Source organism: Mya arenaria, chromosome 7 (genome assembly GCF_026914265.1).
Source record: "Mya arenaria isolate MELC-2E11 chromosome 7, ASM2691426v1".
Taxonomy (NCBI): domain Eukaryota; kingdom Metazoa; phylum Mollusca; class Bivalvia; order Myida; family Myidae; genus Mya; species Mya arenaria.
Genome location: NC_069128.1, coordinates 51,501,413 through 51,521,921, shown reverse-complemented (window position 1 = coordinate 51,521,921; position 20,509 = coordinate 51,501,413).

Below are 20,509 nucleotides of genomic sequence, written 5' to 3'. Positions count from 1 at the left end.
GCAATATGTTGCCGAAAATTGACCAATATTTATGAAACTTGAGACCATCTCATGAGTGGTTATTGAAATAAACTCATCCATGATATAAGCTCAAGCCATTTTTAAAAGTCCAAAGGGTCACTTTTGCTGAAATCTCACCTATATTTATCTTCTGGTAACCTCATTGTAATAATTATGGTTACGATTGAGGTGAAATTTTAAGTAAAGTATATAAGTGGTTAATGCGTTAAGTGAAAACACAAACTCTTATGTTGAATGTAATGCCAAAACTATTGCACCTATACACATGTAACTTCACAGTAATGTTGAATTTAACTGACATTGTGCACCTGCGATTTGTGTGACATTTGAATATTACAATTTTATTAAGCCGCAACATCGATTTTACAAGTGAGACTGTATAATTAATACATAATCGTTAAATTATAAAGCTTATTAGGAGACCAAGGAGATATAACCAATACCATGCATGTTAATACAAGAAACAAGACAATATATCCATCACAGGACAGAAATATATCCATTTCCAGAGCAACAGCAACAAAATAAACAATACAAGGACAATATCCTGGAGGATAAGTAGGAGACGAGGACGATGTATTCTTGACCAGAACAACAGCAACATATCAATTACTGCGACAACAACGACACATCGATTAGCAGGACAACAACAGCATATCTACTAACAGAACAGCAATAACAGATCCATTACCAGTGCAGCAACATATCTATTTCAAGTCTAATATCATTATCATTACCAGGAATCAATATATCAGTTAAGGGCGCCAGCAAAATACTAGTATCCAATAAAGGGCTGCCAACGTATCGATTACAAAATCAGCAACAAATCTATTACAAACAACAAAATGTAATGACAGATGTACAGTGATAAGACGGAAATATAGAAAGGTGAAAAGAGCCTAAACTGAACTAATTTTTTGTTTAAAAACCGAATGATCAAGGTCAAATCAATAGATACAAGATAACACAAGGATCGAGGCCTAACAAACACCAATTAATTGGTACAACGCTACACAAGACAACACAAGGACCATGGCCTTACAAACACCAACCAATATATATATATAGCTACAGAAGACAATGCTTCAAGGCCTTCCAAATACCAAACAATAGGTACAACGCTACACAAGCCAAAACAAGGACCAACGCCTTACAGACACCAAACAATAGATACATAGCTTCAGAATACAATGCTTCAAGGCCTAACAAATACCAAACAATAGATACATAGCTTCATAAGACAACATAAGGATCAAGGCCTAAAAAACGCCAAACAATAGATACATAGCTACACAAGACAAAGCTAAATGGCATAACAAGCACCAAACAATAGATACATATCTACACAAGACAATGCCTAAAGGCCTAACAAACACCAAACAATAGATACATTGCTACAAAAGACAATGCTAAAAGGCCTAACAAGCACCAAACAATAGACATATAGCTGCACAAGATAATGCTAACAGTAGATTCAGCGCTATACAAGACGGCACAAGCATGAAGGCCTAACAAACACCAACCAATAAGTACATAGCTTCACAAGACAACACAAGCATGAAAGCCTAACAAACACCAACCAATAAATACATAGCTTCACAAGACAACACAAGCATGAAAGCATAACAAACACCAGCCAATAAATACAGCGCTAAACAAGACACAAGGACCAAGGCCTTACAAACACCAAACAGTAGATAAAACGCTACATAAGACCACACAAGGATCAAGATCTAATAAACACCAGCTAATAGATACATAGCTACAGAAGACAATGCTTCAAGGCCTAACAAACACCAAACAGTAAGTACAGCGCTATACGAGATATCACAAGGATCAATGCCTAACAAACACCAACCAATAAATACAGCGCTACATAAATCAACAAAGCATAAAAGCCGAACAAATAAAAACCAATAGATACAGCGTAATTCAAGACAACACGACCCGGGTATGATTCGACCGTAGGCCGAGGTAGCATGCTCCATTTATGTAGATCAAACTAAAGTTGGACTCTTAACTTGTTTGGTGTTTGCTGGTGTATTCGTCAGAATCGATCTTCGTGAAACAAATGAACATAACATTTGAAAAATCCTCGCTTGTCTATTTCCCACCAAAAACATCACCATGTATATGCTGCCTTTTTCTACCGAAAAAAATGACTAATTGAAATATACTCTTTGGAACTATTTGTTAGTGCATTCTTCAGAATCGATCCTTTTAAAGTAAATGAACAGAACATTTGAAAGATCCTCGATGCTCATTGGCCTACACACCAAAAGGTGCCTGCTTCCGGTACACAACCACAGCTCACAGTCGAGTTAATTAAAAGAAATCATTATAAACTAAACCCCACATGGCCATAAGGACAAGACGACAGGGCATAAGAATAACCGTACATTCACAGCAAAAATCATTGGAACACAATATTCAATATTCTATAACGTGCAATTATTTTTAATTGTGTTCACACATGTACATCTGTTGGTTCCGTTGGTGGCGGACGCCGTTACCATGTTTGCTCACCATACAAACACATATATTTATATTTAAAAATTCTTAGGCCTCTTTGTTTATCTATTTGCACAATTGAAGTTGTAAAACAAATCTAATTGCATGATGAAACTTACAGAAGAGTATTGTTAAATTGTTTCAATTGAAGTCGGTGTGGACACTCTAACGAGTTTAATCGTTTTAGGCGTGTTTTATTTGTTTTATTAATGCCACATTTGACACTCTTTGCTGCTATTTCATTTGGTATGGATATTTTTTGGACCCAGTATTGTTCGAATCATTACTCTTGATTTTTTTAAGCGGAATTTCTTTTTTGTACGTCAAAAACAGAATTTTATGCTCGCTTGCTGAGTAAATGTTTCAAATAACCGCTAAAAACAATGAACATTTTGTATCACTCGCTCGAAAGTCTGGGCTTTCTGTATTACTACTCGACTCTGTTTTCGAAAGTGCTTGGACAGTGCTCAATTCCGAACGAACCCGAACCACTCTCAAATAACACTGGCGTGGGTCTGTGTAACCATGGTGTTTTGAACTTTAGAACCTCAGAGCTGGACATATGTATGTGGCACTGTCTAAGAGATACAAGGTGCGAGTCTGTGGACTTTTTTGAGAGGTTGGCAATATGTGAACTTCACAACGAGTCAAGAAGTAGTGTACCAAGTGCCAACTTCAGGCACAAGCCTACGGCAAATCACTTTGACGTGGAACACATAGACAGTATGCGGGTAAGTAATTACAATATTTGACTTTATATTATCTGTATGAGAATAGGTCCTCTTAAACTGGTCGGTAACAGTTTGAGAATGAGTCTTCTAAAACTGGTATCGGTCGGTAACAGTATGAAAATGAGTCCCCTTAAACTGGTATCGGTCGGTAACAGTGTGAAAATGAGCCCCATTAAACGTGTATTGGTCGGCAACAGTACGAGAATTGGTCCTCTCTTTAACTGGTATCGATCGGTAACGGTATGAAAATGAGTCCCCTTTGACGCCATCCAAAACTCACATATTTCTGGGTCGGATACTTAAATAAGGATCAATACATTATTTTATTTTTATATTCTGTTGTACTTGCAGTTCCTGTTAAATTATTTGCAACGGAAAAATAAATTATCAGTGGAACATGGACAAGTGTACACTTATTTGGAGGCTAATGGTTTTGTCTCTCTAGTTTCCACTTTTGATGTTTTATAACTATATTTCAGCAACAAGCTTACATAAAAAAATATTCTAAAACGAGCGATTGTACGAGTGCTCTATGGTACAGTAAGATTTTGCTAAAAATTATTTACAGGTGGGATTTTTTTTATAGGAACATAGGATTCACGTTAAATTAGAATCACTGGTACAAGTAATTAAGTCTGTTGACTGCTTCGGAGGTACATAAACACAAGTTATAACGCTACTTTTGTTTGTTTCTAGAGGTACTTGGGCAAGTGCATGGACCATAACTGTCCTACTGGGACCATCTGTGTGCCATTACCAAGTGGTTCTACGGCACGTTACTCATGCCTGCAACCGGACGGCTGCATCGTCAACAAGTTCTGCCCCGAACCAAGTAATGTTTATTATCATTGATTGGTCCTATACCTGTGACACCGCACAAAGTAACGTTTATTACCATTAGTTGACCCGATACCTTTGGCCCCCACAAAGTAACATGTATTACCATTGGTTGATCCTATACCTGTGGCCCCTCACAAAGTAACGTTCATAATCATTGATTGGTCCTATACCTGTGGCACCGCACAAAGTAACGTTCATAATCATTAGTTGATCCTATACCTGTGGCCCCCCACAAAGTAACGTTCATAATCATTGGTTGATCCGATACCTGTGGCCCCCACAAAGTAACATGTATTATCATTGGTTGATCCTATACCTGTGGCCCCTCATCAAGTAACGTTCATTATCATTAGTTGATCCTATACCTGTGGCCCATCATCAAGTAACGTTCATTATCATTGGTTGTTTCTATACCTGTGGCCCATCATCAAGTAACGTTCATTATCATTAGTTGATTCTATACCTGTGGCCCATCATCAAGTAACGTTCATTATCATTAGTTGATCCTATACCTGTGGCCCATCATCAAGTAACGTTCATTATCATTAGTTGATTCTATACCTGTGGCCCATCATCAAGTAACGTTTATTATCAATAGTTGATCCTATACCTGTGGCTCATTATCAAGTAACGTTCATTATCATTAGTTGATCCGATACCTGTGGCCCATCATCAAGTAACGTTCATTATCATTGGTTGATCCTATACCTGTGGCCCAACACCAAGTTACGTTAATTATCATTAGTTGATCCTATACCTGTGGAAAATCATCAAGTAACGTTCATTATCATTAGTTGATCCGATACCTGTGGCCAATCATCAAGTAACGTTCATTATCTTTAGTTGATCCTATACCTGTGGCCCATCATCAAGTAACGTTCATTATCATTGGTTGATCCTATACTTGTGGCCCCCACAAAGTAACATGTATTACCATTGGTTGATCCGATAACTGTGGCCCATTATCAAGTAACGTTCATTATCATTAGTTGATTCTATACCTGTGGCCCATCATCAAGTAACGTTCATTATCATTAGTTGATCCTATACCTGTGGCCCATCATCAGGTAACGTTCATTATCATTAGTTGTTCCTATACCTGTGGCCCATCATCAAGTAACGTTCATTATCATTGGTTGTTCCTATACCTGTGGCCCATCATCAAGTAACGTTCATTATCATTAATTGATCCGATACCTGTGGCCCATTATCAAGTAACGTTCATTATCATTAGTTGATCCTATACCTGTGGCCCAATACCAAGTTACGTTCATTATCATTAGTTGATCCTATACCTGTGGCCCATCATCAAGTAACGTTCATTATCATTAGTTGATCCGATACCTGTGGCCAATCATCAAGTAACGTTCATTATCATTAGTTGATCCTATACCTGTGGCCCATCATCAAGTAACGTTCATTATCATTAGTTGATCCTATACCTGTGGCCCATCATCAAGTAACGTTCATTATCATTAGTTGATCCTATACCTGTGGCCCAATACCAAGTTACGTTCATTATCATTAGTTGATCCTATACCTGTGGCCAATCATCAAGTAACGTTCATTATCATTAGTTGATCCTATACCTGTGGCCCATCATCAAGTAACGTTCATTATCATTAGTTGATCCTATACCTGTGGCCCATCATCAAGTAACGTTCATTATCATTAGTTGATCCTATACCTGTGGCCCCTCACAAAGTAACGTTCATAATCATTGGTTGATCCGATACCTGTGGCCCCCACAAAGTAACATGTATTATCATTGGTTGATCCTATACCTGTGGCCCATCATCAAGTAACGTTCATTATCATTAGTTGATCCTATACCTGTGGCCCATCATCAAGTAACGTTCATTATCATTAGTTGATTCTATACCTGTGGCCCATCATCAAGTACCGTTCATTATCATTAGTTGATTCTATACCTGTGGCCCATCATCAAATAACGTTCATTATCATTAGTTGATTCTATACCTGTGGCCCATTATCAAGTAACGTTCATTATCATTAGTTGATCCTATACCTGTGGCCCATCATCAAGTAACGTTCATTATCATTAGTTGTTCCTATACTTGTGGCCCATCATCAAGTAACGTTAATTATCATTAGTTGATTCTATACCTGTGGCCCATCATCAAGTAACGTTCATTATCATTAGTTGATCCTATACCTGTGGCCCATCATCAAGTAACGTTCATTATCATTAGTTGATCCGATACCTGTGGCCCATCATCAAGTAACGTTCATTATCATTAGTTGATCCTATACCTGTGGCCCAACACCAAGTTACGTTCATTAACATTAGTTGATCCTATACCTGTGGAAAAACATCAAGTAACGTTCATTATCATTAGTTGATCCGATACCTGTTGCCAATCATCAAGTAACGTTCATTTTCATTAGTTGATCCTATACCTGTGGCCCATCATCAAGTAACGTTCATTATCATTGGTTGATCCTATACCTGTGGCCCCCACAAAGTAACATGTATTACCATTGGTTGATCCGATACCTGTGGCCCATCATCAAGTAACGTTCATTATCATTGGTTGATCCTATACCTGTGGCCCAACACCAAGTTACGTTCATTATCATTAGTTGATCCTATACCTGTGGAAAATCATCAAGTAACGTTCATTATCATTGGTTGATCCTATACCTGTGGCCCAATACCAAGTTACGTTCATTATCATTAGTTGATCCTATACCTGTGGCCAATCATCAAGTAACGTTCATTATCATTGGTTGATCCGATACCTGTGGCCCATCATCAAGTAACGTTCATTATCATTACTTGATCCTATACCTGTGGCCCATCATCAAGTAACGTTCATTATCATTAGTTGATCCTATACCTGTGGCCCCTCACAAAGTAACGTTCATAATCATTGGTTGATCCGATACCTGTGGCCCCCACAAAGTAACATGTATTATCATTGGTTGATCCTATACCTGTGGCCCCTCATCAAGTAACGATCATTATCATTAGTTGATCCTATACCTGTGGCCCATCATCAAGTAACGTCCATTATCATTAGTTGATTCTATACCTGTGGCCCATCATCAAGTACCGTTCATTATCATTAGTTGATTCTATACCTGTGGCCCATCATCAAGTAACGTTCATTATCATTAGTGGATTCTATACCTGAGGCCCATTATCAAGTAACGTTCATTATCATTAGTTGATCCTATACCTGTGGCCCATCATCACGTAACGTTCATTATCATTAGTTGATCCTATACCTGTGGCCCATCATCAAGTAACGTTCATTATCATTAGTTGATTCTATACCTGTGGCCCATCATCAAGTAACGTTCATTATCATTAGTTGATCCTATACCTGTGGCCCATCATCAAGTAACGTTCATTATCATTAGTTGATCCGATACCTGTGGCCCATCATCAAGTAACGTTCATTATCATTGGTTGATCCTATACCTGTGGCCCAATACCAAGTTACGTTCATTATCATTAGTTGATCCTATAACTGTGGCCAATCATCAAGTAACGTTCATTATCATTGGTTGATCCGATACCTGTGGCCCATCATCAAGTAACGTTCATTATCATTACTTGATCCTATACCTGTGGCCCATCATCAAGTAACGTTCATTATCATTAGTTGATCCTATACCTGTGGCCCCTCACAAAGTAACGTTCATAATCATTGGTTGATCCGATACCTGTGGCCCCCACAAAGTAACATGTATTATCATTGGTTGATCCTATACCTGTGGCCCATCATCAAGTAACGTTCATTATCATTAGTTGATCCTATACCTGTGGCCCATCATCAAGTAACGTTCATTATCATTGGTTGATCCTATACCTGTGGCCCCCACAAAGTAACATGTATTACCATTGGTTGATCCGATACCTGTGGCCCATCATCAAGTAACGTTCATTATCATTGGTTGATCCTATACCTGTGGCCCAACACCAAGTTACGTTCATTATCATTAGTTGATCCTATACCTGTGGAAAATCATCAAGTAACGTTCATTATCATTAGTCGATCCTATACCTGTGGCCCATCATCAAGTAACGTTCATTATCATTAGTTGATCCTATACCTGTGGCCCATCATCAAGTAACGTTCATTATCATTAGTTGATCCTATACCTGTGGCCCATCATCAAGTAACGTTCATTATCATTAGTTGTTCCTATACCTGTGGCCCATCATCAAGTAACGTTCATTATCATTGGTTGTTCCTATACCTGTGGCCCATCATCAAGTTACGTTCATTATCATTAGTTGATCCGATACCTGTGGCCCATTATCAAGTAACGTTCATTATCATTGGTTGATCCTATACCTGTGGCCCAATACCAAGTTACGTTCATTATCATTAGTTGATCCTATACCTGTGGCCCATCATCAAGTAACGTTCATTATCATTAGTTGATCCGATACCTGTGGCCAATCATCAAGTAACGTTCATTATCATTAGTTGATCCTATACCTGTGGCCCATCATCAAGTAACGTTCATTATCATTAGTTGATCCTATACCTGTGGCCCATCATCAAGTAACGTTCATTATCATTGGTTGATCCTATACCTGTGGCCCAATACCAAGTTACGTTCATTATCATTAGTTGATCCGATACCTGTGGCCAATCATCAAGTAACGTTCATTATCATTAGTTGATCCGATACCTGTGGCCCATTATCAAGTAACGTTCATTATCATTGGTTGATCCTATACCTGTGGCCCAATACCAAGTTACGTTCATTATCATTAGTTGATCCTATACCTGTGGCCCATCATCAAGTAACGTTCATTATCATTAGTTGATCCGATACCTGTGGCCAATCATCAAGTAACGTTCATTATCATTAGTTGATCCTATACCTGTGGCCCATCATCAAGTAACGTTCATTATCATTAGTTGATCCTATACCTGTGGCCCATCATCAAGTAACGTTCATTATCATTGGTTGATCCTATACCTGTGGCCCAATACCAAGTTACGTTCATTATCATTAGTTGATCCGATACCTGTGGCCCATCATCAAGTAACGTTCATTATCATTAGTTGATCCTATACCTGTGGCCCATCATCAAGTAACGTTCATTATCATTAGTTGATCCTATACCTGTGGCCCCTCACAAAGTAACGTTCATAATCATTGGTTGATCCGATACCTGTGGCCCCCACAAAGTAACATGTATTATCATTGGTTGATCCGATACCTGTGGCCCATCATCAAGTAACGTTCATTATCATTAGTTGATCCTATACCTGTGGCCCATCATCAAGTAACGTTCATTATCATTAGTTGATTCTATACCTGTGGCCCATCATCAAGTAACGTTCATTATCATTAGTTGATTCTATACCTGTGGCCCATCATCAAGTAACGTTCATTATCATTAGTTGATTCTATACCTGTGGCCCATTATCAAGTAACGTTCATTATCATTAGTTGATCCTATACCTGTGGCCCATCATCAAGTAACGTTCATTATCATTAGTTGATCCTATACCTGTGGCCCATCATCAAGTAACGTTCATTATCATTAGTCGATTCTATACCTGTGGCCCATCATCAAGTAACGTTCATTATCATTAGTTGATCCTATACCTGTGGCCCATCATCAAGTAACGTTCATTATCATTAGTTGATCCGATACCTGTGGCCCATCATCAAGTAACGTTCATTATCATTGGTTGATCCTATACCTGTGGCCCAACACCAAGTTACGTTCATTATCATTAGTTGATCCTATACCTGTGGAAAAACATCAAGTAACGTTCATTATCATTAGTTGATACGATACCAGTGGCCCATCATCAAGTAACGTTCATTATCATTGGTTGATCCTATACCTGTGGCCCATCATCAAGTAACGTTCATTATCATTAGTTGATTTTATACCTGTGGCCCATCATCAAGTAACGTTCATTATCATTAGTTGATTCTATACCTGTGGCCCATCATCAAGTAACGTTCATTATCATAAGTTGATCCTTTACCTGTGGCCCATCATCAAGTAACGTTCATTATCATTGGTTGTTCCTATACCTGTGGCCCATCATCAAGTAACGTTCATTATCATTAGTTGGTCCGATACCTGTGGCCCATCATCAAGTAACGTTCATTATCATTAGTTGATTCTATACCTGTGACCCATTATCAAGTAACGTTCATTATCATTGGTTGATCCTATACCTGTGGCCCAACACCAAGTTACGTTCATTATCATTAGTTGATCCTATACCTGTGGCCAATCATCAAGTAACGTTCATTATCATTAGTTGATCCTATACCTGTGGCCCATCATCAAGTAACGTTCATTATCATTAGTTGATCCTATACCTGTGGCCCATCATCAAGTAACGTTCATTATCATTGGTTGATCCTATACCTGTGGCCCATCATCAAGTAACGTTCATTATCATTGGTTGATTCTATACCTGTGGCCAATCATCAAGTAACGTTCATTATCATTAGTTGATCCTATACCTGTGGCCCATCATCAAGTAACGTTCATTATCATTAGTTGATCCTATACCTGTGGCCCATCATCAAGTAACGTTCATTATCATTGGTTGTTTCTATACCTGTGGCCCATCATCAAGTAACGTTCATTATCATTAGTTGATCCGTTACCTGTGACCCATCATCAAGTAACGTTCATTATCATTAGTTGATCCTATATCTGTGGCCCATCATCAAGTAACGTTCATTATCATTGGTTGATCCTATACCTGTGGCCCATCATCAAGTAACGTTCATTATCATTAGTTGATTCTATACCTGTGGCCCATCATCAAGTAACGTTCATTATCATTGGTTGATCCTATACCTGTGGCCCATCATCAAGTAACGTTCATTATCATTAGTTGATCCGATACCTGTGGCCCATCATCAAGTAACGTTCATTATCATTAGTTGATCCGATACCTGTGGCCCATCATCAAGTAACGTTCATTATCATTAGTTGATCCTATACCTGTGGCCCATCATCAAGTAACGTTCATTATCATTGGTTGATCCTATACCTGTGGCCCATCATCAAGTAACGTTCATTATCATTAGTTGATTTTATACCTGTGGCCCATCATCAAGTAACGTTCATTATCATTAGTTGATCCTATACCTGTGGCCCCCACAAAGTAACATGTATTTTCATTGGTTGATTCTATACCTGTGGCCCCTCATCAAGTAAGGTCCATTAAAATTAGTTGATCCTATACCTGTGGCCCATCATCAAGTAACGTTCATTATCATTAGTTGATTCTATACCTGTGGCCCATCATCAAGTAACGTTCATTATCATTAGTTGATTCTATACCTGTGGCCCATCATCAAGTAACGTTCATTATCATTAGTTGATTCTATACCTGTGGCCCATTATCAAGTAACGTTCATTATCATTAGTTGATCCTAAACCTGTGGCCCATCATCAAGTAACGTTCATTATCATTAGTTGATCCTATACCTGTGTCCCATCATCAAGTAACGTTCATTATCATTAGTTGATTCTATACCTGTGGCCCATCATCAAGTAACCTTCATTATCATTAGTTGATCCTATACCTGTGGCCCATCATCAAGTAACGTTCATTATCATTAGTTGATCCGATACCTGTGGCCCATCATCAAGTAACGTTCATTATCATTGGTTGTTCCTATACCTGTGGCCCATCATCAAGTAACGTTCATTATCATTAGTTGGTCCGATACCTGTGGCCCATCATCAAGAAACGTTCATTATCATTAGTTGATTCTATACCTGTGACCCATTATCAAGTAACGTTCATTATCATTGGTTGATCCTATACCTGTGGCCCAACACCAAGTTACGTTCATTATCATTAGTTGATCCTATACCTGTGGCCAATCATCAAGTAACGTTCATTATCATTAGTTGATCGTATACCTGTGGCCAATCATCAAGTAACGTTCATTATCATTAGTTGATCCGATACCTGTGGCCAATCATCAAGTAACGTTCATTATCATTAGTTGATCCTATACCTGTTGCCCATCATCAAGTAACGTTCATTATCATTAGTTGATTCTATACCTGTGGCCCTTCATCAAGTAACGTTCATTATCATTGGTTGATCCTATACCTGTGGCCCAACACCAAGTAACGTTCATTATCATTAGTTGATCCTATACCTGTGGCCAATCATCAAGTAACGTTAATTATCATTAGTTGATCCTATACCTGTGGCCAATCATCAAGTAACGTTCATTATCATTAGTTGATCCGTTACCTGTGGCCAATCATCAAGTAACGTTCATTGTCATTAGTTGATCCGATACCTGTGGCCAATCATCAAGTAACGTTCATTATCATTAGTTGATCCTATACCTGTGGCCCATCATCAAGTAACGTTCATTATCATTAGTTGATTCTATACCTGTGGCCCATCATCAAGTAACGTTCATTATCATTAGTTGATCCTATACCTATTGCCCATCATCAAGTAACGTTCATTATTATTATTTGATTCTATACCTGTGGCCCATCATCAAGTAACGTTCATTATCATTGGTTGATCCTATACCTGTGGCCAATCATCAAGTAACGTTCATTATCATTGGTTGATCCGATACCTCTGGCCCCCACAAAGTAACGTTCATTATCATTGGTTGATCCTATACCTGTGGCCAATCATCAAGTAACGTTCATTATCTTTGGTTGATCCGATACCTGTGGCCCCCACAAAGTAACATGTATTACCATTGGTTGATCCTATACCTGTGGCCCCAAACCAAGTAGCGTTCATTATCATTAGTTGATCCTATACCTGTGGCCCATCATCAAGTAACGTTCATAATCATTAGTTGATCCTATACCTGTGGCCCATCATCAAGTAACGTTCATTATCATTAGTTGATCCTAAACCTGTGGCTCATCATCAAGTAACGTTCATTATCATTAGTTGATTCTATACCTGTGGCCCATCATCAAGTAACGTTCATTATCATTGGTTGATCCTATACCTGTGGCCCCCACAAAGTAACATGTATTACCATTGGTTGATCCTAAACCTGTGGCCCATCATCAAGTAACGTTCATTATCATTAGTTGATTCTATACCTGTGGCCCATCATCAAGTAACGTTCATTATTGTTGGTTGATTCTATACCTGTGGCCCCCACAAAGTAACATGTATTACCATTGGTTGATCCTAAGCCTGTGGCCCATCATCAAGTAACGTTCATTATCATTTGTTGATTCTATACCTGTGGCCAATCATCAAGTAACGTTCATTATCATTGGTTGATCCTATACCTGTGGCCCATCATCAAGTAACGTTCATTATCATTAGTTGATCGTATATCTGTGGCCCATCATCAAGTAACGTTCATTATCATTAGTTGATCCGATACCTGTGGCCCATCATCAAGTAACGTTCATTATCATTGGTTGATCCTATACCTGTGGCCCAACACCAAGTTACGTTCATTATCATTAGTTGATCCTATACCTGTGGCCCATTATCAAGTAACGTTTATTATCATTAGTTGATCCTATACCTGTGGCCAAACACCAAGTAACGTTCATTATCATTAGTTGATCCTATACCTGTGGCCCATCATCAAGTAACGTTCATTATCATTAGTTGATCCTATACCTGTGGCCCATCATCAAGTAACGTTCATTATCATTGGTTGATCCTATACCTGTGGCCCAACACCAAGTAACGTTCATTATCATTAGTGGATCCTATACCTGTGGCCCATCATCAAGTAACGTTCATTATCATTAGTTGATCCTATACCTGTGGCCCATCATCAAGTATCGTTCATTATCATTAGTTGATCCTATACCTGTGGCCCATCATCAAGTAACGTTCATTATCATTAGTTGATCCTATACCTGTGGCCCATCATCAAGTAACGTTCATTATCATTGGTTGAATCTATACCTGTGGCCAATCATCAAGTAACGTTCATTATCATTAGTTGATCCTATACCTGTGGCCCATCATCAAGTAACATTCATTATCATTAGTTGATCCTATACCTGTGGCCCATCATCAAGTAACGTTTATTATCATTGGTTGTTTCTATACCTGTGGCCCATCATCAAGTAACGTTCATTATCATTAGTTGATCCTATACCGGTGGCCCAACACAAAGTTACGTTCATTATCATTAGTTGATTCTATACCTGTGGTCCATCATCAAGTAACGTTCATTATCATTAGTTGATCCGATACCTGTGACCCATCATCAAGTAACGTTCATTATCATTAGTTGATCCTATATCTGTGGCCCATCATCAAGTAACGTTCATTATCATTGGTTGATCCTATACCTGTGGCCCATCATCAAGTAACGTTCATTATCATTAGTTGATTCTATACCTGTGGCCCATCATCAAGTAACGTTCATTATCATTGGTTGATCCTATACCTGTGGCCCATCACCAAGTAACGTTCATTATCATTAGTTGGTCCGATACCTGTGGCCCATCATCAAGTAACGTTCATTATCATTAGTTGATCCGGTACCTGTGACCCATCATCAAGTAACGTTCATTATCATTAGTTGATCCTATACCTGTGGCCCATCATCAAGTAACGTTCATTGTCATTGGTTGATCCTATACCTGTGGCCCATCATCAAGTAACGTTCATTATCATTAGTTGATTCTATACCTGTGGCCCATCATCAAGTAACGTTCATTATCATTAGTTGATCCTATACCTGTGGCCCCCACAAAGTAACATGTATTTTCATTGGTTGATTCTATACCTGTGGCCCATCATCAAGTAACGTCCATTATCATTAGTTGATCCTATACCTGTGGTCCATCATCAAGTAACGTTCATTATCATTAGTTGATTCTATACCTGTGGCCCATCATCAAGTAACGTTCATTATCATTAGTTGATTCTATACCTGTGGCCCATCATCAAGTAACGTTCATTATCATTAGTTGATTCTATACCTGTGGCCCATTATCAAGTTACGTTCATTATCATTAGTTGATCCTATACCTGTGGCCCATCATCAAGTAACGTTCATTATCATTAGTTGATCCTATACCTGTGTCCCATCATCAAGTAACGTTCATTATCATTAGTTGATTCTATACCTGTGGCCCATCATCAAGTAACGTTCATTATCATTAGTTGATCCTATACCTGTGGCCCATCATCAAGTAACGTTCATTATCATTGGTTGATCCTATACCTGTGGCCCAACACTAAGTTACGTTTATTATCATTAGTTGATCCTATACCTGTGGAAAATCATCAAGTAACGTTCATTATCATTAGTTGATCCGATACCTGTGGCCAATCATCAAGTAACGTTCATTATCATTAGTTGATCCTATACCTGTGGCCCATCATCAAGTAACGTTCATTATCATTGGTTGATCCTATACCTGTGGCCCCCACAAAGTAACATGTATTGCCATTGGTTGATCCGATACCTGTGGCCCATCATCAAGTAACGTTCATTATCATTAGTTGATCCTATACCTGTGGCCCATCATCAAGTAACGTTCATTATCATTAGTTGATTCTATACCTGTGACCCATTATCAAGTAACGTTCATTATCATTGGTTGATTCTATACCTGTGGCCCAACACCAAGTTACGTTCATTATCATTAGTTGATCCTATACCTGTGGCCAATCATCAAGTAACGTTCATTATCATTAGTTGATCCGATACCTGTGGCCAATCATCAAGTAACGTTCATTATCATTAGTTGATCCAATACCTGTTGCCCATCATCAAGTAACGTTCATCATCATTAGTTGATTCTATACCTGTGGCCCATCATCAAGTAACGTTCATTATCATTAGTTGATCCGATACCTGTGGCCCATCATCAAGTAACGTTCATTATCATTAGTTGATCCTATACCTGTGGCCCATCATCAAGTAACGTTCATTATCATTGGTTGATCCTAAACCTGTGGCCCATCATCAAGTAACGTTCATTATCATTAGTTGATTCTATACCTGTGGCCCATCATCAAGTAACGTTCATTATCATTGGTTGATCCTATACCTGTGGCCGATCATCAAGTAACGTTCATTATCATTGGTTGATCCGATACCTGTGGCCCCCACAAAGTAACGTTCATTATCATTGGTTGATCCAATACCTGTGGCCAATCATCAAGTAACGTTCATTATCATTGGTCGATCCGATACCTGTGGCCCCCACAAAGTAACATGTATTACCATTGGTTGATCCTATACCTGTGGCCCCAAACCAAGTAGCGTTCATTATCATTAGTTGATCCTATACCTGTGGCCCATCATCAAGTAATGTTCATTATCATTAGTTGATCCTATACCTGTGGCCCATCATCAAGTAACGTTCATTATCATTAGTTGATCCTAAACCTGTGGCCCATCATCAAGTAACGTTCATTATCATTGGTTGATTCTATACCTGTGGCCCCCACAAAGTAACATGTATTACCATTGGTTGATCCTAAACCTGTGGCCCATCATCAAGTAACGTTCATTATCATTGGTTGATCCTATACCTGTGGCCCAACACTAAGTTACGTTTATTATCATTAGTTGATCCTATACCTGTGGAAAATCATCAAGTAACGTTCATTATCATTAGTTGATCCTATACCTGTGGCCCATCATCAAGTAACGTTCATTATCATTAGTTGATCCTATATCTGTGGCCCATTATCAAGTAACGTTCATTATCATTAGTTGATCCTATACCTGTGGCCCATCATCAAGTAACTTTCATTATCATTAGTTGATCCTATACCTGTGGCCCATCATCAAGTAACGTTCATTATCATTAGTTGATCCTATACCTGTGGCCCATCACCAAGTAACGTCCATTATCATTAGTTGATCCTATACCTGTGGCCCAACACCAAGTAACGTTCATTATCATTGGTTGATCCTATACCTGTGGCCCATCATCAAGTAACGTTCATTATCATTAGTTGATCCTATACCTGTGGCCCAACACCAAGTAACGTCCATTATCATTAGTTGATCCTATACCTGTGGCCCAACACCAAGTAACGTTCATTATCATTAGTTGATCCTATACCTGTGGCCCAATACCAAGTTACGTTCATTATCATTAGTTGATCCTATACCTGTGGCCCATCATCAAGTAACGTTCATTATCATTAGTTGATCCTATACCTGTGGCCCATCATCAAGTAACGTTCATTATCATTAGTTGATCCTATACCTGTGGCCCATCATCAAGTAACGTTCATTATCATTGGTTGATCCTATACCTGTGGCCCAACAGCAAGTAACGTTCATTATCATTGGTTGATCCTATACCTGTGGCCCATCATCAAGTAACGTTCATTATCATTGGTCGATCCGATACCTGTGGCCCCCACAAAGTAACATGTATTACCATTGGTTGATCCTATACCTGTGGCCCCAAACCAAGTAACGTTCATTATCATTAGTTGATCCTATACCTGTGGCCCATCATCAAGTAACTTTCATTATCATTAGTTGATCCGATACCTGTGGCCCATCATCAAGTAACGTTCATTATCATTGGTTGATACTATACCTGTGGCCCAACACCAAGTTACGTTCATTATCATTAGTTGATCCTATACCTGTGGCCCATTATCAAGTAACGTTTATTATCATTAGTTGATCCTATACCTGTGGCCCAACACCAAGTAACGTTCATTATCATTAGTTGATCCTATACCTGTGGCCCATCATCAAGTAACGTTCATTATCATTAGTTGATCCTATACCTGTGGCCCATCATCAAGTAACGTTCATTATCATTGGTTGATCCTATACCTGTGGCCCAACACCAAGTAACGTTCATTATCATTAGTTGATCCTATACCTGTGGCCCATCATCAAGTAACGTTCATTATCATTAGTTGATCCTATACCTGTGGCCCATCATCAAGTATCGTTCATTATCATTAGTTGATCCTATACCTGTGGCCCATCATCAAGTAACGTTCATTATCATTGGTTGATCCTATACCTGTGGCCCATCATCAAGTAACGTTCATTATCATTGGTTGATTCTATACCTGTGGCCAATCATCAAGTAACGTTCATTATCATTAGTTGATCCTATACCTGTGGCCCATCATCAAGTAACGTTCATTATCATTAGTTGATCCTATACCTGTGGCCCATCATCAAGTAACGTTCATTATCATTGGTTGATCCTATACCTGTGGCCCATCATCAAGTAACGTTCATTATCATTAGTTGATTCTATACCTGTGGCCAATCATCAAGTAACGTTCATTATCATTAGTTGATCCTATACCTGTGGCCCATCATCAAGTAACATTCATTATCATTAGTTGATCCTATACCTGTGGCCCATCATCAAGTAACGTTTATTATCATTGGTTGTTTCTATACCTGTGGCCCATCATCAAGTAACGTTCATTATCATTAGTTGATCCTATACCTGTGGCCCAACACCAAGTAACGTCCATTATCATTAGTTGATCCTATACCTGTGGCCCAACACCAAGTAACGTTCATTATCATTAGTTGATCCTATACCTGTGGCCCAACACCAAGTTACGTTCATTATCATTAGTTGATCCTATACCTGTGGCCCATCATCAAGTAACGTTCATTATCATTAGTTGATCCTATACCTGTGGCCCATCATCAAGTAACGTTCATTATCATTAGTTGATCCTATACCTGTGGCCCATCATCAAGTAACGTTCATTATCATTGGTTGATCCTATACCTGTGGCCCAACAGCAAGTAACGTTCATTATCATTGGTTGATCCTATACCTGTGGCCCATCATCAAGTAACGTTCATTATCATTGGTCGATCCGATACCTGTGGCCCCCACAAAGTAACATGTATTACCATTGGTTGATCCTATACCTGTGGCCCCAAACCAAGTAGCGTTCATTATCATTAGTTGATCCTATACCTGTGGCCCATCATCAAGTAACGTTCATTATCATTAGTTGATCCGATACCTGTGGCCCATCATCAAGTAACGTTCATTATCATTGGTTGATACTATACCTGTGGCCCAACACCAAGTTACGTTCATTATCATTAGTTGATCCTATACCTGTGGCCCATTATCAAGTAACGTTTATTATCATTAGTTGATCCTATACCTGTGGCCCAACACCAAGTAACGTTCATTATCATTAGTTGATCCTATACCTGTGGCCCATCATCAAGTAACGTTCATTATCATTAGTTGATCCTATACCTGTGGCCCATCATCAAGTAACGTTCATTATCATTGGTTGATCCTATACCTGTGGCCCAACACCAAGTAACGTTCATTATCATTAGTGGATCCTATACCTGTGGCCCATCATCAAGTAACGTTCATTATCATTGGTTGATCCTATACCTGTGGCCCATCATCAAGTATCGTTCATTATCATTAGTTGATCCTATACCTGTGGCCCATCATCAAGTAACGTTCATTATCATTGGTTGATCCTATACCTGTGGCCCATCATCAAGTAACGTTCATTATCATTGGTTGATTCTATACCTGTGGCCAATCATCAAGTAACGTTCATTATCATTAGTTGATCCTATACCTGTGGCCCATCATCAAGTAACATTCATTATCATTAGTTGATCCTATACCTGTGGCCCATCATCAAGTAACGTTTATTATCATTGGTTGTTTCTATACCTGTGGCCCATCATCAAGTAACGTTCATTATCGTTAGTTGATCCTATACCGGTGGCCCAACACAAAGTTACGTTCATTATCATTAGTTGATTCTATACCTGTGGTCCATCATCAAGTAACGTTCATTATCATTAGGTGATCCGATACCTGTGACCCATCATCAAGTAACGTTCATTATCATTAGTTGATCCTATATCTGTGGCCCATCATCAAGTAACGTTCATTATCATTGGTTGATCCTATACCTGTGGCCCATCATCAAGTAACGTTCATTATCATTAGTTGATTCTATACCTGTGGCCCATCATCAAGTAACGTTCATTATCATTGGTTGATCCTATACCTGTGGCCCATCATCAAGTAACGTTCATTGTCATTAGTTGATCCGATACCTGTGGCCCATCATCAAGTAACGTTCATTATCATTAGTTGATCCGGTACCTGTGACCCATCATCAAGTAACGTTCATTATCATTAGTTGATCCTATACCTGTGGCCCATCATCAAGTAACGTTCATTATCATTGGTTGATCCTATACCTGTGGCCCATCATCAAGTAACGTTCATTATCAATAGTTGATTCTATACCTGTGGCCCATCATCAAGTAACGTTCATTATCATTAGTTGATCCTATACCTGTGGCCCCCACAAAGTAACATGTATTTTCATTGGTTGATTCTATACCTGTGGCCCATCATCAAGTAACGTCCATTATCATTAGTTGATCCTATTCCTGTGGCCCATCATCAAGTAACGTTCATTATCATTAGT